The sequence below is a fragment of the Lissotriton helveticus genome, chromosome 2_1, assembly GCF_964261635.1.
Source record: "Lissotriton helveticus chromosome 2_1, aLisHel1.1, whole genome shotgun sequence".
Lineage (NCBI taxonomy): Eukaryota > Metazoa > Chordata > Amphibia > Caudata > Salamandridae > Lissotriton > Lissotriton helveticus.
The window spans coordinates 113938051-113963559 of NC_136059.1; the positions used below are offsets into that span (position 1 = coordinate 113938051).

At 41.6% G+C, this 25509-nt stretch overlaps 1 protein-coding gene across 1 annotated transcript in view; it reads right to left on the reverse strand.

The window, feature by feature from the left end:
* The window catches only part of LOC144819240 (protein FAM200A-like), a 338184-nt gene that overhangs the window by 1680 nt on the left and 310995 nt on the right, over positions 1 to 25509 (reverse strand). The window lies entirely within an intron of this gene.

Genomic DNA, 25509 nt, shown 5'->3' on the forward strand with positions numbered 1-25509 from the left:
CCACCCCTTGCTTTAGGAACTACAGTGAGGTGAAGTTCTTGATGGGCCTCTTCTGTCTGCAACTCTGCAGACAAAGGCTCAGCTGATAATGTGAAAAGGTGGGTAGATAAATAAGTGAAGGAATGTGTGATTGGCTGGATGGATTTGTGAAAGGATGAATAAAAGACTGAATGGATACATAATGAAAACAAGCATTGGAAATGCAATAGGTCTCGCATTAGAAAAGTTGGAGCTATTGTTTTTGTAAATGACAATTTTTTTAATGTGTTGGTCTTGAAAATAGCAAAATTAATATCTTTGTCATTTACAATGCCAATTCTTTTAACTTTTTCAAATGGGACACCTATAGCATTTGTAATGCAACATGTTTTGTATGTACGTGACTTACATGTATTCATATAACAAATACAAATGGCTTTTATTTTTTTAAAATACTTAATACTTAAATAAAAGTTCTTGTAATTTATAATAGCAAAAGCTTAAACTATTGTAAATAACTTTTGTGAAGAATATGTTCAGTGTATTTTATTATGACGAAAATGCAAGAACAGAGGTGAAATATTAATTGATTTTACAAATAACAATGGCTTTTAAATTTTTTTCAAATAATTAATACTTAAATGAAAGTAATTGTAATTTATAAAGGCACTAGCTTAAAGTAAATCCAAAAAAAACAAGTTATGGGTGAGGCAGTTTGCTGCCATTTGCTGCTGCCACTCTCTGATAGCAGCCGCAATGTTCTTTATTAATTTCTCCATCGGACCATAAACTGTATGTAAAGGGGTAGAAATAGAGTTGGAGTCGCGACGATTGGGAGGTGCACTGTAGTGGAGTATTCCTTAAATACTGGAGCTGACGAAGTGTGCTCAGTGTACGAAGATAGATGCCCCTTTTGAAAGCTGCTGTAACGCCTGCAATACTACTGCTGGTCCCTAGATGGAGTGCTAGGTGGAAAATAGCAGCCACAATAAAAACAAGGTTAATTAACGTGAATAAATTACAACCAATGGTGATGCACACTTACAACGCAACTTTTACGTCGTAATGCTGTTACAACGCAGCTATTACAACGCAGGATCCATTACATCGGATGCCATTACAACGCATGGCATTACATCGCATATGCTATTACAACGCATACCATTACATCGTAAGTATTGGTAAGTATATACATTTTTTTAATTTTATTTAATATTATATAATTGATTTAATTATTATTAATTATAAATAAAAATAAATAACAATATTTATTTATGTTTTTAAATATTATAAATTAAATTTATTAATTTAAGTAATTTTTTAAATAAGTATGAGTATAGGAGTATATGTTTTGGTGTACTGAGGTATATGTTTTGGGGTGTTTGGGTATTTTTTGGTTTTAGGGCAGGATTTGGGTTTTGGGGTACAGGGGTGTTTTTAGGTTTCAGGGCTAGGTTTGGGTTTTGGGGTACAGGGGTGTTTTTAGGTTACAGGGTAGGGTTTGGGTTTTGGGGTACAAGGGTGTTTTTAGGTTTCAGGGTAGGGTTTGGGTTTTGGGGTACAGGGGTGTTTTTAGGTTTCAGGGTAGGGTTTGGGTTTTGGGGTACAGGGGTGTTTTTAGGTTTCAGGGTAGGGTTTGGGTTTTGGGGTAAAGGGATGTTTTTAGGTTTCAGGGTAGGGTTTGGGTTTTGAGGTACAGGGGTGTTTTTAGGTTTCAGGGTAGGGTTTGGGTTTTGGGATACAGGGGTGTTTTTAGGTTTCAGGGTAGGGTTTGGGTTTTGGGGTACAGGGGTGTTTTTAGGTTTCAGGGTAGGGTTTGGGTTTTGGGGTACAGGGGTGTTTTTAGGTTTCAGGGTAGGGTTTGGGTTTTGGGGTACAGGGGTGTTTTTAGGTTTCAGGGTAGGGTTTGGGGTACAGGGGTGTTTTTAGGTTTCAGGGTAGGGTTTGGGTTTTGGGGTACAGGGGTGTTTTTAGGTTTCAGGGTAGGGTTTGGGTTTTGGGGTACAAGGGTGTTTTTAGGTTTCAGGGTAGGGTTTGGGTTTTGGGGTACAGGGGTGTTTTTAGGGTTTAGGGTTGGGTTTGTGATTAGGGCTAAATAAATTATAGTTACCATTTATAAATTAATTAAAATATATTTATTAAATTAAATTAATTATATTATATTAATTACATTTTAATTAAATTAATTAAATTTAAAAAATTATTTTAATTAATTTAATTTCATTACAATTTTAAACATATTTAAATTAAAATAATTTCATTATATTAATTAATTAAAATTAATTACAATTTTTATTAAAATTAAATTAAATAAATAGATTTAAATTTATTAAACTAAATTAATTACTATTTTAAAATGTATTTTAATTAAATTAAATAAATTAAATTAATTAAATTAAATTAATTACATTTTTTAAAAAAAGTATACTTACCTATACTTACGATGTAATGCCATGCGTTGTAATAGCATCTGCGATGTAATGCCATGCGTTGTAATGGCATCCGATGTAATAGATCCTGCGTTGTAAAAATTCCGATGTAACGGAATGCGTTGTAATAATCCGCGATATAGTGACACCAATCCCAACCAATACACTTGAAGACGGAGGTCAAGGAAGGGAGGACGAGGGGGCAAACAAAGGCAAGAGAGAGGGAGAGGAAATAAGAAACTCCACCCCTCTGAAATAGAACAATATACAATTGCATGAAATAAATAAATAAATACCCGATTGTTTCTAAGAAGTGCCGGTACTGTCCAAGTAAAAGTATCAAAAGGAGAGCTTCTTACATAACCGAGGGCAGGACAAGAGAGGTGGTGGTGGTGGTGGGGGGGGAGACGGACAGAAGAAGAGACACCGACATACGAGGAGAGAAGGGGGTATCTTGAGAGAGAGAAAAAAGAAGGGACAGAGTGGGGGAAGAATCAGAGGAGCGAGCAAGTTGTATAAATATGAGAGCGAGAAAGAACGAGGGTGAACTATAGAAAGAAAGAGGGCTGACAGACAGATATAGACGGAAAACGAGAGTACGAGTGAAAGGGAGAGAGAGATAATGAGTGAATGGGAGAGAAGGGAAAATATATAGAAAAAAAGAAAAGAAGACACGGCCGGCCGGCCGTGAAACTGAAAGCACTGCCGGCCGGCCGTGAAACTGAAAGCACGGCCGGCCGGCCGTGAAAAAGCCTTTGATGCAGCAGGGGATAATTAGGGGAGAAGAATGACTGGGCTGAGGCAGAGCGCAAAGCCTTTGATGCAGCAGGGGGCGGAGCGGGAAGAGCTGCTGGCGGCACCAAGCTGACGATTTGATGCTGTGCATGCGCATTTTAACTAATTGCGCTTGCGCATTGAGTTAAAAGTACACATGCACTGCATCAAATCCCATTCACTCATTATCTCTCCCTTTCACTCGTACTCTCGTTTTCCGTCTATATCTGTCTGTCAGCCCTCTTTCTTTCTATAGTTCACCCTCGTTCTTTCTCGCTCTCATATTTATACAACTTGCTCGCTCCTCTGATTCTTCCCCCACTCTGTCCCTTCTTTTTTCTCTCTCTCAAGATACCCCCTTCTCTCCTCGTATGTCGGTCTCTCTTCTTCTGTCCGTCTCCCCCCCCACCACCACCTCTCTTGTCCTGCCCTCGGTTATGTAAGAAGCTCTCCTTTTGATACTTTTACTTGGACAGTACCGGCACTTCTTAGAAACAATCGGGTATTTATTTATTTATTTCATGCAATTGTATATTGTTCTATTTCAGAGGGGTGGGGTTTCTTATTTCCTCTCCCTCGCTCTTGCCTTTGTTTGCCCCCTCGTCCTCCCTTCCTTGACCTCCGTCTTCAAGTGTATTGGTTGTAATTTATTCACGTTAATTAACCTTGTTTTTATTGTGGCTGCTATTTTCCACCTAACACGCGAAGTTTCCCGCCCAGGGTTACCCTATTACTGATCCATCCTTTCACTCATCCATCCATCCGTTCTCTCATCCATCCACCCTTTCACTTCTTCACTCATCTAGCCATCCTTTTGTCCAGCTACCCCCTTTCACTCACTCATCAATCCTTACATACACCCTTTCACTCATCCATCCATGTATTCACCCTTTCACTTATCAATTCATCAATCCATCCATCCTTTCACTCATCCACCCAGCCATTCACACGCCCATTATCTACCCTTTCACTCATCCATCCACCCTTTCACTTACCCTTCCACCCTTCTACCCATCCATCTACCCTTCCACCCATACATCCATCTTTTTAACTTTTCTCTCATCCGACCTTCCACTCACTCATCCATCCATCTTTTTTAGGTCTCGCCTGTCAATGCGCATGCGCATTGAGCAGAGCGAGACTATAGGGGCTTAAACAGAGCTGCATCAAAGGTAGTGTTGCCTACTTCGCCCTTTGCAAAGTGGGCGAAGCAGGCAACACTACGCCCACTTTGTGGGCGTAGCCAAGTTGCCCGCCACCCGCCTCCCTCCCGCCCTCCCTAAATGCTTACATTAATATAGAAATGAATTATAACTTACCTTGCGCGGCCGCCCGCGCATGCGCATTTCTCGTGAGAAATGAGCATGCGCGGGCGGCCGTGTTCGCGCATTAGAATCCAAGACGCGCGCGCCGGCGGCGCGATGACGAGCGGGAGCCCCGGGGACGCGGCGGACAAGGTAAGTGGTTTTATAATTTATTTCTATATTAATGTAAGCATTTAGGGAGGGCGGGAGGGAGGCGGGTGGCGCGTAGTGGGGCTACGCAAAGTGCATGGGTGGGCGTAGTTTTTTGCCCACTTCGCGTAGCTTCGCGAAGCCCCACTACGCCCACTACGCCCAGGGTTATAATAGGGTCAATGGATGGATTAATGAATGGATGAGTAGATGAGTGGGTGGGTGGAAGGATGGATAAGTGAAAAGGGATGGAGAGAGAAAGGGAGGATGAGTGACAGAAAGGGTGCATGGGTGGAAGGATAAGTGACTGGGTGGATGGATGAGTAAGTGAAAGGATGGCTGGATGGGTGAAAGGGGAAATGGCTGCATGGATGAGTGAATAGATGGATGGGTGGAAGAGTGGATAGATGAGTGTATGGATGGATGGGGTAAAAGGGTGGACGGATAAATAATGGATGGTTGAGTGAAAGGGTGGATGGAGGATGGATGAGTGAAATGATGGATGGAAGGATACATGTGGTGGATAGGTTTGCAAATGGTTGAATATGTTTGTATATAAATGGGCACACAGATGGTAGGACAGAATGAACAATGAAAGGCTGAATGAAAGATAAAAGAATGATTACACCTTGTAGCACCCAATATATTAAGTAACATTTATTATACATTGAATTTCACGTTTAATTAAGTCATTGTCTCTATATAATGTGTGTGTGATGTAAGCACTCCGACACCCTGTCCTACATACTTGGGATTAGTCACACTGTAAAAGAAATTAAGTACACATTAGAGCCAGTCTATGTGAAGCTGAGGGGCACCATGGGAGGCTGGTAAGGGGGGGCGGTTTTGTTACTGGGGGATCGCACTGCAAAGTTCCTTGTATATCCAGTAGTTTTCAATCAACAATAAAAGCGGCCTCATTGAGGGGCATATTAACCAGGGCTGGCGATAAAAATCGCAAAGTGCGCTTAGATATTTATCGCAGGCTATCTCTGGAATGTATCTCCCGGTTAGCGCGTTATCAACAACACTCATCGCCGAGGCGATAAAAATTCCAGAGATAGTGTGGATGTCGCCATTTTCCATAGTGGAAAACAGGATATCCTAGATGATAGGGCCTGTGGTCTTAGTCACAGAATCCACCCCCCCATGTTAAGTTTGCCTTTTAATATCACAAAGCTGCCTTCATGATATTTTCCCTGGTTGGTTTCACAGACATGCCTACTTTGCATCTCATTAGCGATGCAAAGGTAGACGTGCTGGAAACGAGCGCTTAGTCAGCAAACTACCCGAGATAGCGTGTGTTTGCTGATAAGGCACCCCTACTTTTTACCCTCTTCATTAATGAAGTGGACTCGGTCCTGCAAACAGTCACGGCAGACGCCCCTAGAGTTAACAATCTCAACATCCCTGTGTTACTCTATGCGGACGACGCCGTGCTACTGTCCAGGACTCCCCTGGGTCTCCAACGGTTGATGGACAAGTTTGTCCAGTTCATCAATAACAGAAAACTGGTGATAAATAGGTCAAAAACCTATGTGATGGAATGTTCAGGCCAAGCTAAGATAAAAACGAAGGTTAACTCTCGTTACTTTATTGAGGGTGAACAGGTTTCAAAAGTAGACAATTTCTGCTATTTGGGGATTAATTTTGCAAAAAATGGTAGCTGGAATACTGAACACAAAGTGGTTAAAACAAAGATGATTAGAAGTGCAAATGAGGTTTTTGTATTCGCTAAGAAACTGGGAAATAGACGCATAGCTGACATGCTAAAAATTTACCAATCAAAATGTCTATCTGCGGCCCTTTACGGGGCGGGAATTTGGGGGGTGACTTCTGCCAGGTGCCTACAGGTAGAGGAGAACAATTTTTTAAAAAGGCTCCTGTGTCTACCCAAATCTACTTCCAATATCCTGGTTCATAAAGAAACAGGGTCCCACTTTCTGAATGATTTAATCATGCTAAGACCCCTATTATTGTGGCGATCTGTTTGGTTGAATGAAGGCACCTCTCTGAACAGAGCTATCATTGAGGATTGTCTCACTTTGGACCAGCACCAGAAGATTCCCTGGATTAAATATATTATTGACAATTTTCAAAAGGTTTTCGGATACAATGTGATCAATGATCGGCATTGTGCATCTGATAATTCCAAATCAAATATGAAAATTATGTTTTTGAATTTCTGTATTGAGAGGCGTGTGCAGGAAGAATCTAATCTCTCTACCTGCAAGTTGTACAATGGCTTGAACGAGTTTATTGGATTTCATCCTTATTTGACACAGGTGACCAGAGCTTCACATCAGTATGTACTTACTAGAATGAGGATGGGAATTGTACATCACCTGGTTGCATGTCCAAACATAAAATTACGTCCTTCGGGACCATGTGCCTGTGATAACAAGTCAGAACAGAGCACTACGCACTTTCTTTTTTCATGCCATTTGTATAGTGAATTGGGGAAATTCTATTTAAAGCCCATCCTAAAAAGATTTGGTGTAAGAACAATTATAGAATCTATGAAACTGCTTTTTAATATGCATCACCCGGACATTTGCTTTTTTACGGCCACTTTCCTACTCAAGGCAATTGGTGTTAGGAAAAGTATGTGTTTTATTAATGAATTTTAATTTATTTATTCCAACCTGCACTGGATAATTATAATATCATGTATATATGTGTTTTTCTTTGTTTTTCTTTTTTAATGAAATGTTTGTTTTCATAACTGTATGTGCTTTTATGGACATGTATTTTATTGTTCCGAATAAAGCTTTATGAAATGAAATGAAATGAAATGAAATGATAAGGCAATAAAATTAGCCAAAAACGCTGCCTTGTAAATAAGGCAGCCATTCACGCAACACTTATTGTGAATGGAGCAGGCAATGGGTGTTGTGTTGGGCTCCCACCACAATACCCATTGATTTTGACGATGCCCCTATTTACAAGAATGGTGTAAATATGGGGCTGCACCAAAATTAAGACCAGGAACACCTTCCTGCACATAAACAATCTTCCCCTGCAATGCAGGCACCCTTGCGCAATGGTGCAGGAGTGCCTGCGTTGGAGTTAGGCAGCTGCAATTAGCGGAGGCAGAAGGAGAAACACAAGGCTGCACCGTATTCTTGTAAATACTGTGCAGCTCTGCATTTCTGAAGTAGTGGAGTGCAGTGTAAAGCCAACTAGGATAACGCCGTTCTCCATCACTTCATTGTGAAATGCCCCTAAGTATAGTGTGAAAGGGTGCCTTATTTACAAGGTGGCATTAAGCCACGTAAGGTGAAGCCCCTATTACCACAGAAACGTCATTAAAAGTGACATTCTTGTGGCGGTAGGGGCTTGTAAATATGCCCCTAAGGGCTATATGTACAAGAGATGTGGCAGAGACGGCGTGAGGTTGTGTAGGTGTTTGGGCGCTTTTACCTATGAGGAACTGTCTTGAGGGACCCACAGCTGATTCTCATGGGGAATTCTTCCCGCTTGTCTTGGGATACTTCTTCCACACTCTCCTAAGTGACACCAGATGAATCATTATAGGCCACACACCTTCTTTGTTTATCACAAAACAGCTTTCTGGTCCTGAAGAAGCGCATGGGATTTCCTTCTGAGACCGTGATATAGCGCGAAACAGGTCGACCTAAAAATCATATCCACTAGGAGTATGTTATTTATTTAGCTACAGAGGGCCATTATATCCCTCACAGCACCACCGCCTTCTTGTTTTTTACTAATGACAGAGGGACCCCCTTTTTGCAATAAATTCTTCAAGCACTCCTCCAGTCATTTTTTAACTTCACTCTAGGACGCCACTGCCACTTACCCCATGCTCCAATACAGCTTTATCGAAAAGATCTCTGAAAAAGTGACTCTTCGGGGAACCCGTCAGGCATTGCAGCGCCGGCCCGACGAGGAGCATTGCCCAATGATGAAGCATGGCATCCTTCGGGGTGTGTGAGGGCATCATGAACCGGACACACTGACCCAACAAACGCAGTAGTAGAACGACAAGAGCTCTTCACTCTTTTTTCCACTGATAGGAACGATGACTGTCGTTGGTTATAAGGAGCGCGTCGTTAACCTTCCTGGCTTAATGACACGCTCTGCCATTTCTGATACGAACACCTGCACCATATTTACAAGAATATAGTGCAGCCCTGAGTTTCCCCATGCGCTGGCGCTAGGTTTAGCAGCTTAGCGCCAACGCAGGCACCCTTGCACCATAGTGCAAGGGTGTCTGCATGCAGGGTAACGATGTTTATGTACAGAAAGGTCCTCCTTCTTGCACATAAACAATCATGAAATGCAGTTTTGTAACTTTCATGTGTACTGCTTAATGCAGCACACACAGAAGTTGCAAAACAGCGGGGCATATTACCAAGCAATAGCGATAATTATCGCTATTGCTTGGTTAGAGACAAAATTTTACCGCTGAGCTGCGGTGATTTTTATCGCAGATAAACCTTGGTATTACCAAGGTTTATCGCAAATGCGATAAAAAACGGCCGCAATGCATGAATATCGCTGAAAAGTCAGCGATATTCATGCATTACCGAGCTAATGCTCTTAGCCATGTTATCCACCTCCCATTGGATAACATGGCTAAGAACTGCTCAGGGCAGGTGTTAGCTTTTGGAGATAGCGATGTTAGCGACTGTTTCCAGTCGCTAACTTCTTGGCACGCCCACTTTGCATATCATTAGTGATAAACATCACTGACCTGCAAAGTGGGGCCCAAGATGGTCGCTATCTCCTACTAGCTGTCGCTAACTGGTGTTAGCGACAGCTAGGTAATAGGGAGATAATTTTATCTCCACTTTCTTGGCTTTCAAAGCCAAAAAAGCGGAGATAAACCCCCTTGATAATATGCCCCAGCATTTTTTTTAAATGATTGGTTATGTGCAGGAAGGGGGACCTTCCTGTACTTAAACAATCATTGGCTTTTTTCTGTTTTCATGTGTGCTACACAACATAGCTTACATGAAAACAGCAAAAACAAGGAGATTGAAACATTTCTCCTTGCTTCACCAGGTTAAGCCCATGTTTCCCCTGGTCTTAATTCTGGTACTGCCTCTTATTTATGCCTCCCTTGTAAATAGGAGGCAGCGTCAGAATCAATAGGTGTTGCAGTGCAACGCCCATCGCAACACCCATTGCCCTCCCCTTTCATCCAAGCGGATGACACAGATTTTATCCACCTTGCCTGGCTCTGCAAACCTATAGCAACGTACTGGTCACAGATAACAGGCATACTGACCGAGATGATAGGGGTGGAGATTGCATGTACACCGAAACTATGTCTATTAGGCCTTTTGAAAACGATACCCGGGGCGCACCATAAGTTAGCAGCGGTGGCCCTATTACTGGCTAAACGCCGAATATCAATTTGTTGGGTTGTGAAAAATTTACAGCATAAAAAAGGCTGGCTTCGTGATATGGCCTACTGCAAAACACAGCTGGAAACCTATGCAGAAGAGCTACATGAAGCCTCACGACGGCGAGATATCTGGGCCCCATATGTTGTTTATATGATGAATGCAAACTCAGACCTAACAGACTAATATATGCAAATGTGGGGATAATATATTATGCTGTGATCGATAACACAGGCTTTTACCTTTGTTTATTGTTAAGTACAAGTCGGCGATGGCATCCCATGATAGAGGAATGAGCAATGTACAGATCAAGAAATCACATAAGATGGAGATTGTCCTTACTGTTATTTTTTATGGTTATGCAGAATATTTGTCACTGCATTGCACAACGGCACTATCCCCCACATGCATCAACCTATTTAGGAAGTGCAAACGGTGCGAATCGGTAAATTCGGCCGTTTGCACTTCCTAAATACGTTTTTGGGATGCATGAATCTTTTTTTCAAAATTCGTTTTTTTTTGCATTTCCTAAAAATGCGAATGCAATTAAGGAATCGCATTTGTGCGATTCCTTAAATGCAATGCATCAATTAAAAAAAAAAAGCGAATTTTGAATTAGGAAGTGCAAATTAACACGAGGTTAACCCTCGTGTTAATTTGCGAAATTCTTTCAAAAAGCACAAAAATGCATTTTGAAAAGTGTCATGTTACAGACACACATGTCCTTAGGACATGTGTGTGTGAAACATGCACTTTAAAATACACTTCAGGGGTGCAGGGGGGGGGTCCTTTGGACCCCCCTCTGCACCCTTGCAATGCATCAACAAATTGCGATTTCCTAAAAAAAGAAATGCAAAACGGCATTGATTCCTATGGGCCTCCAGGCCCATAGGAATCAATGTAATGCCATTCCTTAATTGCGATTCGCAATTAAGGAATCGCAAATTCCGACATTTAAGAAATCCTAAAAAACTTTAGGATTTCTTGATGCATAGGATTTTGCAATTCCTAAATAGCGATTCCTTAATTTTCGCTATTTAGGAAATGAAAAATCCTAGATTGATGCATGTGGCCGTATATGCTATGTAATCGGACATGTGTAACATGGCATTGTGGAATTGTAACAAATGTCCTGTGTGTTATGAAAATCAATAAAAAGAAAAATATTACTAATAATTGTTTTGTTGTTTTTAAAGCGTAGCGTGAAAGGGGGCCTTATTTACAAGGCAGCTTTAAGCCACATTAAGTGGCTTGAAGCTGCCTTGTAAATAAGACAAATCCCCTATCACCACAGGAACGTCTAAAAAACTGACACTTCCGTGGCGATAGGGGCTTGTACATATGCCCCTCAGTGTCAATACATATGTCAGTCCCAATGATTTGTTGACTGCAAACTGCCTATTGGTGGGTGCCTTTCAGGCAGGTAGTGAGAAAGAGAAATTATAACCGTTCATATCATGTTGGGGAATTCAGAGAGCACCCTGTGTAATTATTCCGAGACGAGCAGCCCATGTGCCTATTTATGAAAAAATATACATGTAGAAGTAGAAGTACTGGGAGATAGCAGAGGATGTTTACAAGAAAATGTCCAAGCGCGGTGTTATGCCAAAATTGGTAATGTTGCACTCCAACATTTTGAAAAGACAGGGATGCCCGTATTTAAAAAATACGGTGCACCCTTGCGTTTCCACTGGTGCTAAAAAAGCTGCGTAGCGCCAGAGCAGGCAACCTTGGGCCATGTTGCAAGGGTGCCTGCGCTGCAGGGGCAATTGTTTATGTGCAGGAAGTAGGACCTTCCTGCACATAAGCTACATTGAAAGGCGATTTGCTGTATCTAGTGTGCTGCAGAATGCACATCTAGAAAAAGCAAAATACAAGAAGAAATGTATATGTTTTTGGCGCTGCCCCAGGATTGTAGGCTTCCCCCTCAAAAAGCCTGGTAGAAGTGGTGAAATCTATGAGATTTCACTGCCCCACTTTTATGACGCCATTGCGTCAATATCTTACTCCTGCCTCACAGCATGCGTAATACTGACGCAGGCCCATTAAAACATGGGCCTTGCTCCATGTGAAAGGATACATTGATGGAGTTGCGGCTGTTTTCAGACGCAGCACAGTAATGCGTCACTTTTGCGCCTACAGATATGTCAGAGATACTGACATATCTGTAACTCCTTGCAGCATGATGCGTCATACAATAAATATGACGCATCCATGATTTCGCAAGGAGGGTGCACTGAGAAGTGACGCATCGCTGTTTTCACATAGCGATGCGTCACTTTCCATAAATAAGGAACCTGGTGGCATATTACCAAGGGGGGCGATAGGCAATTATTGCTCATTTAGCGGCCGTTTTCGGCCGCTAAGCGGCAATAATTCTATCGCCCTATTAGCAAGCTGTCGCTAACAGCAGTTAGCGACAGCTTGTAAGCGATAGCGATTGGTTTGGGGTCCGCTTTGCATGTCAGCGATATTTATCGCTAATGACATGCAAAGTGGGCGTACCCAACCTGTTAGCGACTGAAAGCAGTCGCTAACATCGCTATCGCCTATTAGCAAGGCAGGCGTAGCGATGGAAATATTCACGGTAAGCGCGAATATCTCCAAAAACTAACACCTGCCCAGACCAGTTCTTAGCCATGTTATCCAATGGAAGGTGGATAACATGGCTAAGAGCATTTAGTCGTTAATGCGTAATTATCGCTGTATTCTCAGCGATATTCACGCATTTCGCCGCTATCACTGGAAAATTTATCGCTTTGGAGATAAACGTTGCTAATAGCAAGTTATCTCAGCGATAAATTCCGGTGATGCTCAGCGATATAAAAATCATCGCTAAGCCTATTTAGCGATAAATGTCGCTACTTGTTGGTAATATGCCCCTCAGAATTTCAAATATACATCCGTGGCTGGGAGATGTCTTTTTTAAAAATAATTGATTTCAACTCAACTGAATCCGTTTTCCAACATTAGGATAATGAAAGACTTGTGAGAAATTAAGGGGCAGCAGGCATAGAGCACATGCTTTATCAGTGTCCGAAACTTACAACTTTTTGGTTGGGAATAACTGACGCTCTCAACAAGAAGCATATAGCAATACCTGCTCTCTCTGCTCATCTAGTTTTGCTAGATATACAAGACACTAATAGCAACTACAAAGACCTGGTATCAATTATTTTTGCTTGTGCCAGACTGGCCATTGCGCGGACTTGGATCTCGAAAGAACCCCGAAGCGTTACGGAATGGTGGTATCTTATCCATGAAATATATACTTGGAACTCTCATTGGCTAAATGAACAGGCCCTAAAGCATTAAAAGGAAGGGAAAAAATATGGGGAACATTTATTAGTTAAATGGACTACCATCCTGTGAGACCGGCATGCTAGATCTTTTTGTTACGTTTCAAACCCTCTTGTTAACTCGTATTGCAATCTTCTGTTTTTTTTTCTCTCTCTCTACAACGACAACTATATGTATAGATAATTATGTATATATGTACAACTAATGTGACTTCATTATTGTATCTGTCTTCTCTTGCAATAAATAAAAAGATTTAAAATAAAAAAAAAAGAGAAATTAAGGGGCAGATTTACAGGCCCTTTGCGTCGCCTGTGTGTCACGCTGTGTGACATACCAGCGGGCAACCTGCTGCGTGATATTAACAAGCACATGTAATACCACCCTGCGTGGCTTTACTTGTGCTTGTAAATATCGCCCCTTTTCTCTCTTCACTTTGGGGGATATGCACAATAAAAGTGGGGGAATAAGGCGTTAAACCTTTCTATGACCTGATAAGCCCTGATTGTCCAGCTAGGCAATGTACACAAGTACACACAGATAAATTTCGTTCCCTACAAGCTGACATGATCGCTTCAAAACATGCGTAATCAAGAGAGAGAGAGAGGACCAGAAAGCCAGTCCTTATCCCCGGGTTATATATGAATTAATCAAAAAGGCACTAGCTCATGTTTTACAAGATTTACAAAGGTAATAGACTCGAGTATGTTTCGTCCTTGACGAAACTTACTCGAGTCTATTACCTTTGTAAATCTTGTAAAACATGAGCTAGTCCCTTTTTGATTAATTCATCGCTTCAAAACATGTACAGACACGTGTGAATATCCACAATCTAGTGATCTGTGTAGTTGCGGGTCAATCTGGGTACACATACTTAACATTTAATGAAGGCAAAACAGCATACAAATTACACTTGTACACAAATGCTGAGATGTGTTTCGCATCTACAGAAAACATTTGGACAGCCGTACAGACTGCGATAGTGGGAGAAAGAGCACTGGCTCAGGGGAAACGAATAATTGTCATGACTCCAGTACCGGCCTTAGAGACTGCTTCAATGGCAACCATCCCAAACCCGAAAGCCTTACATCTGAGATTGATACAAGGGCTAATTATCTCACTGCATCAGATGTAGAATACAAATACGACCCAAGTCTAAAAACACAAGCAATCCTGCAATATGAACAAGAATATGCTCTACCGAATGAAATAATGTCTCTAGATCAGTATGAATACATAATTTACACTGATGGATCTGCGCTGCCGGTGATAAAAAGTAAACAGAAATACAGCGGAGCGTGTGCAATCGTAAAAGGTCGTATGCAGGACGGCATGTTCCATGCAAGCTGTACAAAAACTCTGGGGCATATGACCAACAATTAGCAATAATTATCGCTATGTTGGCTTAGGGGCTATGGGCCCGATTCACAGAACTAACTTAAGACAAAATCCTAAACTTACTACTTTTGGTATTCACAGAAGTTAGGATTTTGTCTTAAGTTTGTCTTAAGACAGACTTAAGACAAAATCCTAACTTAAGTCTGTCTTAAGTCTGTCTTAAGTCTGTCTTAAGTTTGTCTTAAGACAAAATCCTAACTTCTGTGAATACCAAAAGTAGTAAGTTTAGGATTTTGTCTTAAGTTAGTTCTGTGAATCAGGCCCTATAATTTTATCGCTGTGTAGCGATGATTTTTATCGCTTAGGAGCCTTGGGGCATATTATCAAGGGGGTTTATCTCCACTTTTTTGGCTTTAAAAGCCAAGAAAGTGGAGATAAAATTATCTCCCTATTACCTAGCTGTCGCTAACACCAGTTAGCGACAGCTAGTAGGAGATAGCGATCATCTTGGGCCCCACTTTGCATGTCAGAGAAATTTATCACTAATGACATGCAAAGTGGGCGTGCCAAGATGTTAGCGACTGGAAACAGTCGCTAACATCTCTATCTCCTATTACCAACTTTTGGAGATATTCGCGCTATGCGCGAATATCTCCAAAAGCTAACACCTGCCCTGAGCAGTTCTTAGCCATGTTATCCAATGGGAGGTGGATAACATGGCTAAGAGCATTAGCTCGGTAATGCATGAATATCTCTGACTTTTCAGCGATATTCATGCATTGCGGCCGATTTTTATCGTATTTGCAATAAACCTTGGTAATACCAAGGTTTATCTGCGATAAAAATCGCCGCAGGTCGGCGATACATTTTTGTCTCTAACCAAGCAATAGCGATAATTATCGCTATTGCTTGGTAATATGCCCCCTTGATATTATCAAGGTTTATCTCCTAAGCGAAAAAAATCATCCGAAATGCATGAATATCGCTGATAAGTCAGCGATATTCATGCATTACCGAGCAAATGCTCTTAGCCATGTTATCCAACTCCCATTGGATAACATTGCTAAGAACTGCTCAGGGCAGGTGTTAGCTTTTGGAGATATTCGCGCTTAGCGCGAATATCTCCAAAAGTTGGTAATAGGAGATAGCGATGTTAGCGACTGTTTCCAGTCGCTGATATCTTGGCACGCCCACTTTGCAAGTCATTAGTGATAAATTTCTCTGACATGCAAAGCGGGGCCCAAGATGGTCGCTATCTCCTACTAGCTGTCGCTAACTGGTGTGAGCGACAGCTAGGTAATAGGGGGATCATTTTATCTCCGCTTTCTTGGCTTTTAAAGCCAAAAAAGCGGAGATAAATCCCTTGATAATATGCTCCACAGTCCCTAGGGGACTGCACAGCTCAGCTGGCAGAATTAAAAGCTTTGATACTCGCATTGGTAAATATGGATCGGCAATTCCCCACACTAATTGTGGGTGATTCCTTTTACTGTGTCCAGTCATACAATGAATATCTTCACTATTGGGGACCGAATGGGTTTAAAGATTCAAAAGGTGGCACAATTAATTATAAAATGCTAGGGGAACAGGTAGCTAAGTTGAAAAATGTACTACCAAGAACTCCTGTGATACATACTCTGAGTCATCAACGTGATGGCGTTCACATTGAAGGGAATTTATTGACTGATGACGGCACAAAGGGGGCAAAATAAACTGCTTACGTAGCCGAAATCACTCGTTCAAAAACGAGAATAGACAGACAGATAATGATAGCTGTCACTGCTTCATGTAAAAACAGCCCAGCAATACCAAATTCCACTTGAGTGCTCCTACAAGTTAGATGTAAACAACTTTCCTTATGCTCAGATTCCTGGATTGGGGGATAGATTAATAACAAACATGGATCGCAGGTTAGAATTAATATGAGCTGCAAACAAGAGTCTAAGGGGCATATTAGCAAGGAACCTCGTTAAAATTATCACAGTTTTAGTGGCAGGAAACTGCTGCTAAAATGGCGATAATGGGCTTGCTAATATGCGTTATAGATTTCCTATATATGCCCAGGTTAGATATGCACGACATCTAACCTGGGCTTCTATTGGAATTCTATAACGCATATTAGCAAGCCTATTATCTCAGTTTTAGCGGCAGTTTCCTGCCGCTAAAACTGCGATAATTTTAACGAGGTTCCTTGCTAATATGCCCCTAAGTTCTGCACACACTGGAGTTAATGCAACAGTTTCTTTACTCAAACAACGCTATTGGTGGCCAGGATTACTAACATAAAGAAATTTGTCTTGAAGTGTGACATTTGTCAACAGATGAAGGGCTCCACTGTGAAACGTCCTGTGCAGACACCTCTACTAATTTCAGACAGACCATTAGCTTGCATCTATCTGGACCACTGCAGCCCCCTACACTCAGATGGATCTGACAAATCTATCATGGTTGCAGTGGATTCATGCTCAAAATTCCTATGGGTATGGCCTCAGCACTCAGCAGACGCTCAAACTGTTATAAAAGATTTGCGACTCTTTATAGGGACAAACGCAGTTGGCATATTACATTCTGACCCTGGCCCCACGTATAGCTCTTGGGCTTACAAGGAAGACATGGAAGGTTTGGGTGTGGCATTGCGGTACTCCTCTCCATAAAACCCAGAAGGAAATTCAGTAGTGGAGAGGAAAAACCGGAACTTAAAGCAGTCTTTAACAGCTAGGGTATTAGACAAGAATGTGGGTATCTGATCTTGATTGTAAAGGCACAGTGGTAGATGAAAAACATTTTGACATCAATAAACATCTGGCTGTTTAACAGGATCTGAATGCATTCAGGACACGACAAAGACCTGTCTGGATTCCTAAAGTCAGGGATGTGGTCAGAGAAAAGATATTGGACAAGAAAGAATTTGAGCCATCATACAGAAAGCCCGTACCTGTCCTAGCAGTCGAAGGAACAAGAACTGTATTTCAATCGCCTCTTGCCGAAAAAGAAAAGAGATTTCTCTCCATTGATCTGATCAAACCACACTATGTGGCCAATAATGAACAGTAGGCCTCGTGGACTCCTGGGTAGCCAATGTCCTCCTCTCACTACTATACAGGAAGTTCAATTAGAAAGACTCATCACGTTTGAGGAGTCAACTACACGGAATGATGGTCTATGCAATAACGCCATGGAACTCGTTCCTCTTGGAACTGATATTTAAACAGAAAATCATAAATGAAAGACAAATTTCAATTAGACCAAACACTGATCTCTACGTAAACATACCTCGACAAGATCCACCTACAAGTTCAACAAAACCTACTGAGCTACCAAAAATAGATCTTGCATCTGACTATTTCATAGACTTTGATACCTTTTCATTGGATCCGAGTGAACCTGAAACGATGCCAGACCAAAAAACTCGTCAACAACAACTTAAAGACTTTTTCGTTTTTCTTAAAAAGACTTACCTTTTGTCACTGTTGTTACAACTATGGATAAATACAGGGATCCTTTTCTGGTTAGGCTTAGTAACTGTTTTCTGCTTATTATTAAAGGAACTTACCCTCGCCAAAGCATGGTGCAAGGGTGCCTGCGCTGGCACATGGCTGATGTTTTGTGCACCAGCACAGTGGTGAGCACAGGAATGTGACATATTATTGTAAATATGTCGCATTCCTGTACTTCGGAAGTGCAATGGCCACACCTCTTTGAGAGGACCCCTAGTTTTTTTATCTCACTTAAAACCCTGCATACACACTCTCTCTCTATCGCTCTCTTTCTCTCTCTCTCTCTCTCTCTCTCTCTCTCTCTCTCTCTCTCTCTCTGCACTGAAGTTCTCGTGTATGATCTCTGAAGCATGTGTATTAACCTACAAAGGCGCCCTTCCAATTAGTTACACTGATAACCAAGCGGAATGTTTTTTTCTTTATATTTCAGATGCAGAATTCCACACAGAGAATAAATGTGTGGTACACACAGCGAAGTTACCAGATTTGCAATAAAAAGCTTCTGTCTTCTTAAATGTACAACAAATAATGTTAGAAATGCATTATGAAAACAGAAAGATAATCAAAGCACCACTTCTCTCCCCCCAGAATAAACATCCTACTTGTACCTTAAAGTTCATCTTTAATGTTTGGAAAGAGTGTGTCAATCTTCTCATGAAATGAAAAAATGTCACTCTTAAGTGTCACACAAGTGGTCACTTAATGCCACTTATAAGCGCCTTAAAATCATGGAAATGTCACAAAGAAGCAATCTTAAAACTTGGCAGCTATGAGTGCCCTTCCATTTCTGGTGCTTTGCCGCAGTTTTCAGATCTCCTCAGACTTTCTTGTTCACAAATGGGTGTAATTTCCGATATTTATATGTTTCCCTTGTCTTCATTGCTTGATTTTGCTCACCAGAAAATGTCACTCATAGTTGTTGAATGTCACTCATAATTACACTGAAGTTATGAAAATGTCACACATAAGCAATTTGAAACCTTGGTAGCTGTGTAAAGATAGAAGATAGGCTTAACACTACACAGTTTTAAAGACAACTCATTCAAAAGAAGTGCGTGCCTCTAAAAGAACGCCATAATCAGAAACTTAAGGGGATTTGTCCAGTAGTCAATTAGTGAAAGAAAGAGAGGTGGTGTCGTGAACTATCTAGTAACCCCTCGGGCTTGTGCATCCCCTGCTCAGCTCGGACGGCTCTTCTGTAGCCACGCTCTTATTAGCCAGATAGGACAGCTCTTCCGTAGCCACGCTCCTATTGGCCAGCTCAGATGGCTCTTCTGTAGCCGCGCTCCTATTGGCCAGATTCGACGGCTCTTATGTAGCCACACTTCTATTGGCAGCTCGTACTGCTCTTCTGTAGCCACGCTCTTAATGGCAGCTCGGATGGCTCTTCTCTAGCCGCACCCCTTGGGCCAGCAGTAGCCACGCTCCTATTTGTCTGCTTGGACGGCTCGTCCGTAGCCACGCCCCTGTAGCCCAGCTGTGACGACTCTTCTGTAGCCACACTCCTATTGGCCAGCTTTGACGGTTCTTAACTAGCCGCGCCCCTATTGGCAGCTCGGCCAGCTCTTCAGTAGTCATGCCCCCTCAAGGAGAGGGGCGCCTCAGCTCGGCATGGCTAACAGAAGCAGCTTTGCTGCCAGCTTTAGAGGGAGCCTGGCACTGCTAGCTTTAGAAGGAGCATGGCAGCCTCTCCTTCTACCATCTGATTTACCTGGAGCAAAGCCCCCTCCCTCACCACCCTTCTCCAGTGCTTAATTTGTAAAATATGAAATCCAGGTGCTCAAATGTTAATCGGAGAAAACACCCACCTCCTCCACTGGCTCCACCCACTTCCTCAACCAGCACCATCCACTTCCTCTCTCGGATCCAACTCCCTCCCGACACTTGTATGAAACACATAATACCTAGCCAAACCTCTATCAGACCAGTATCCCCTCTCTATGGATATGAAGTCTTTTCTGACTTGGAAATTGCAATACACCATTTTTGAGGAACAAATATTCAAGGAAACACTGAGGGCCATCATCCAACACTCCTAGGAAAGGTCAGCTACAAGCACGGTAATTGATTGGAAGCTTTCTTAGTGGTGGCTATGGTACTCAACATTAGTCCGTGTGGTGCCGGGAAAACGATGGCTAGGGTACTGACAACACCAGATAAAACACTAAATGACCTAGAACAGGCGCCAATACATGACCCTCACTGCCAGCAATATGTACAGTTGGCGGACAGGAACATGCAGCGCCCCTGACAACTCATATATACTGAAAACCTAATCCACAAAGACTATGAGGGAGATAAAGCAGGCAAACTACGTGGGCGGCTTTTTAAACCCAAAATAAGCATCACACAAATGACACATACCTATGATAGGCCATGAACTGCACAAAACAGCATAAGCAGCCTTTTTAGACTTTTACACTGACCTATATAGAGCACAGGGCCCTGAATCACCGGAAGAACTCAGAGCTCTGAACTGAATTGGATAGAGTGAACCTGACAGGATTCCCTCCAGAGAAGCAAGACCCTTTGAAGATGCCCATGATGGATTCAAGCTTCAGTGGGCAATAAAAGAATCGGCGATGGGAAAAGCCCCTGGACCATATGGCCTGCCTGTTGCATTTTGCAATGCCAATAGGCAGTGCCACTGGAATTACAGGGAAGGGCCAAATTATGCGGCAGGATTTAGAGAATTATGCGGGAAGAAAAGGTAAATCATGCAGCATAATGAGGCACATTTTATGATAGAATCACTTCATTATTTTGTCAGTTTTACACTTGTTAATGGAGCCCTATTTAAATGCAATACATAATTCTCCTTCTGACCTAAACGGTTTTATCCATTTGCCTCTCCAGGGACCGTCTTCACATTCCGCTGAACTCCAGTGAATATGAGACACACCCAGCCTCTAACCCACAAACCAGCGTGCGCTACCCTGGTCCTGGAGGGCAGCTCTCTCGACTCTTCTCGGAGGGCCTCAGACTTTCAAGATGGAGGAGGCTCCCTTGCGTTCTGAGGCATAGGCCTATTTTGGTCAAGCACGTTATTCGTTGTGCCTTTTATCCACATACTACTCTTTTATTGCAGAACTTATGAGATTGCTATTAAACTTCTCCATGCAAGCAGATGCTTGTCTATTCAGTAACCACTTCATCCCCTACCGCTCCCAGCTGATACTTTTCTTTTTTTTATTGCTATAGTATCATGTAACATGATTGGTTGTTGTAGATAAGTTTCACCAGTGCCATATTTGGACCTTCCTCACACACATGTGGACGTTTATGCTTGGATCTCCCATCTACACATATCTGTTTTCCCTCATACACACATTGACTCACTATCAAATACTAACACACATGGACCCACCCTCATGCACACGTGCATCTATCCTCACACACAATCCTGGACCTACCCTCATACACACACAGGCCTTTTCGTATCTAGCTGGTTTAAGCTTAGGCCAACAACCAGATATTGCAGTACCGCCAGGAATGATGCACTTTTCGACCCGTGGAAAACAATGCTTATAAAAACAAGCATTTGCAATGCAATAGGTCTTGCTTTATTAAAGTTTGAGCTATTGGCATTGCAAATAACAATGCCTTTTATATTATTTTTCGTTTTAAAAGCATATATATATAAGACATTGTCAATTACAATGCCAATAGCTCTAACTTGTGTAACTGTGAAACCTATTGCATTGCAATGCTTGTTTTTATACGTTGTGGGCTGAGGATGCATGTCTGTGGCACTTTTCGGGGCACACCTCAGGATTTGTTACGCCACTGATGCATGCGCCTGTGTGTTTGTTTTTGTGAGGGCCTCTGACCACCTGTTGTGTAATGTTGGATACTGCTTATCTGTCCTTTTTTGTGCACCAATGCTCTGTTTTTGGTGCTCATATCTTTGTACGGTATGCATGTAGATAGTGTATGTATGTGTTCACGCGCGTCTATGGGGTGTAGGCTGATGAATATCTAGTCTGTGTACCTCAGTTTTGTGGGTACTGCTTTTCTTTGTGGACTCATTATGTGTTTGTCTTACGTGTAGTGTGCATTTGCACCTCTGTTGTGTGTGCACCTGTATAGTGCCTGTGCCCGTATGCCTTCGAGTCTATGTTCTGTGTTCATCTCTCTTGTGTTCACAATGTGTCACTGTGCTGCCCTTGTGTGTAGTATGAATGTTATACATAATAAATACATGTTAATGTGTCAGCAATGTGAGCCCCTGTATAACGTGCTGCAGGGGCAACTGTACTCTTTGTAGTTGGTGTGTCTGTGGTGGTGGGTGCGTGTCTCTATTGTCAGATGTGCAGACGACTGTGTTGTATGTGATGTGTGCTGCTCCGTGGCAGTGTTGCATGTGTGTGTCTGCCTGTGAACGCCATAGGGGGGGCGAGGGCTCGGCCTCCTTTGCAGAGGTGACGCTGGGCACATCCACATGGGCGGTCCTGCTCAGACCACCCAGACCAGATGGGCAGAACTTAAGTCTTTTTAAGTTCAGAAAGTTTTATTAGTGAAATGAAAAGTGTCATAGCATAGTTCACAAAGTTAAATGCATGTCATGCAGGAGGAAACATTACAATGAAGTTATACAGTAAAACGAAGTTATACAGTAAAACAAATTGGACTCAGTAATAAGACTAGGCATAGTAAATAGCATGAGTAAGGCATACAAAATATTAGAATATCTAATATTTGAGGAATGTTTAGGGAGTTCAAGGGGGTTTTAAGACTTACTGTTGGGTAAGTTGCAGCTGAAAAGAACGACTGGCACTTGCGTCCAAATATATTGTAACAGGTGACCATAGAGCCAATCGTTTTGTTGCCATATGTAAAGAGTATACAAAGGAAGTGTCCACCCTGTGATTATGGCATACAGCATACCACCATGCTCTGTAAGAAATTTTAGAAAAGTCTTTCCAATTTACTGTGATTTGCTGGAATGCGACTGCTAATAACAAATCGATTATTTTAGTATTCAGCGTAACAGTCTCCCAACAGTCTTAGTCTGAGAGTCTAAGAAGACATGAGTATAGGAGAAAGGAAATTTTGTATCAAAAATCAAGCTGATTTGAGACCAGACCTGTGTCAAAAAATGTAGAACAGTAGGGCATGCAAATAACATATAAAACAAATCAGCTTTTGGGGAAGAACATATCCAGCAAACATCAGGTGCAGTCGTAAATTGTTTACTTAAAACACTCAGTGTAAATAAAAGTCTGTTATAAACAAAAAACAATGTTTGTGTTATGTTAGCAGCTCTGGATGACTTACGAATCTTAGACCATACCTTGTCCCATTGGTGGACCGGCCAAGATAATACAAAATTTCGTTTCCACGCCTCTTCAATTTTGGATTTCTGCCTAACAGCGTTAGTACTTTGTAAACGACTGCATATAGTAGAAGCTTCGGGTTTAGTTTTCAACAGGATGTGGAGTTGATAAGGGGAATCTGGAGTGGTGGAAACATCATATGCAGTAGACAATTGGGTATGTGTATCCATTACAGCTTTTTTAAGTAGAAGGTATTCATGAATGAATGAGGCAGGTAACTTGAATGATTGACTGAGGGAGGAGAAAGTTATGAAATCCGATTGCGAAAATAGTTGGTGAATCCAAATGAATCCCTTCTGACGCCATGCCGTCCAATAAAATGGTTTGTTTCCATAAAGCACGTTGTTATTGTGCCAAATTGTAGAATTTAGGAAAGAGCCTACAGTATTCAGAGGAGAGGGGGATAATGATAGCAAAAGTTTAGATGTGAATTTAATAATGGGAGTAGATAAGGCCTGCGGTTTGCGTGAGAAGGAGAGGTATTCATCGAAGGAAAATGGAGATTAAAAAAGACGGTCAATAGTAGTCCATAAGGGACAATCTTCCGTGGAATCGCGTAACCAAAGAGAAGCTTGGCGTAAAAGGAAAGCTTTTTTATACGCCAGGAAGTTGGGAAAATTTACTCCACCTTCTGTTTTGGGGCGAATTAGTTTTGAGAGACATTCGGGATTTCTTGTGATTCCAAAGGGAGGAAGAAAGGATGGAATTAATCTTTTAGAATTTTTTTTGTGGGAATAGGAATTGGGATATTAGAGATAGTATATAAAATTATTGGTGAAATCATCATTTTGATAGTGTCTAAGCGACCCCACCATGACAGATAAAAGGGATGCCATTTAGTAGTGGTTAGGTCTGAGATCTTTTGTATACATTTATTCATGCAAAGAGCTACAGTATCCAAAATAGAAGAAGTAACATGTAGCCCTAAATACCTAATGTGATGCGAATTCCATATAAAATTGGAAGTGGTAAAATCTGACTTAAAGGTGTATTTTGTTATGGGTAGAATCTCACATTTATCATTGTTTAATTTGCAACAAGAGATGCTAGAATAAGCTTTTACCTCTGCCAAAAAGGCAGGGATTGATTCATTTGGTGTGGACATAAAAAGCAAGAGTTCATCTGCATACGCTGCTAATTTGATGTGGGAATTTAATGTTTGAAAGCCATGTAAATTTGAGTTCTGGCGTAACTTAGAAAGAAAGGATTCTATAGCCAAATTAAAAAGGAATGGGGAAAGAGGACATCCTTGACGCACACCTCTTCCTAAATTAAAAAATGGAGATATCAAACTGTTGGCACAAACTGCCGCGCGAGGGTTGGAGTAAAGGAGAGATATTAAAGATATGAATTTAGGGCCTAAACCAAACCATTTGAGAGTGTAAAACAGATAGGCCCATTCAACTCTATCAAATGCTTTTTCAGCGTCTAAGGCTATTGCTGCGATGGGTTGTGTGAAATGTGAGGATTTGGACAGAACATTGAAAAGGAGTTGTGTGTTGTCGGTTATAAAACGTCCTTTAACAAATCCAGATTGTTCTTTTCCCAAAAGATCTGGTAAGTAGGAGTCTAATCTTGAGGCTAATGCTTTGGAGAAGATTTTATGGTCGATATTAACCAATGATATGGGTCTGTAATTTTTGCAGCATTTGGGGTCCTTACCTTCTTTGGGAATGAGGCAAATATGTGCTTCTGAGAAAGAACCTGAAGAACCACCTGATGCGCCAAAGGATGTTATTAGAAAAAGCAATTTGGGAAGCAAAAGTTTAGAAAAATCTAAATAAAATTCGACAGTGAAACCATCAGGTCCCGGCGCTTTATCTTTTTTAAGATGATGAAGGGCTTGCGATAATGGTTTCTGTGTCATGTCTAATTCCAGTGAGGATAAATCTGGGAGAGAGTTTTGGGGTTTTTGAATATTGGAGAAAAAGTGTAGCAAGGAGTGATCAGTGGGTTGTGTTTCAGAAGCGTATAATGAATTATAAAAGATAGAGAATTCATTCAAAATGTCAGCGTCCCTAAACTTTAAATCC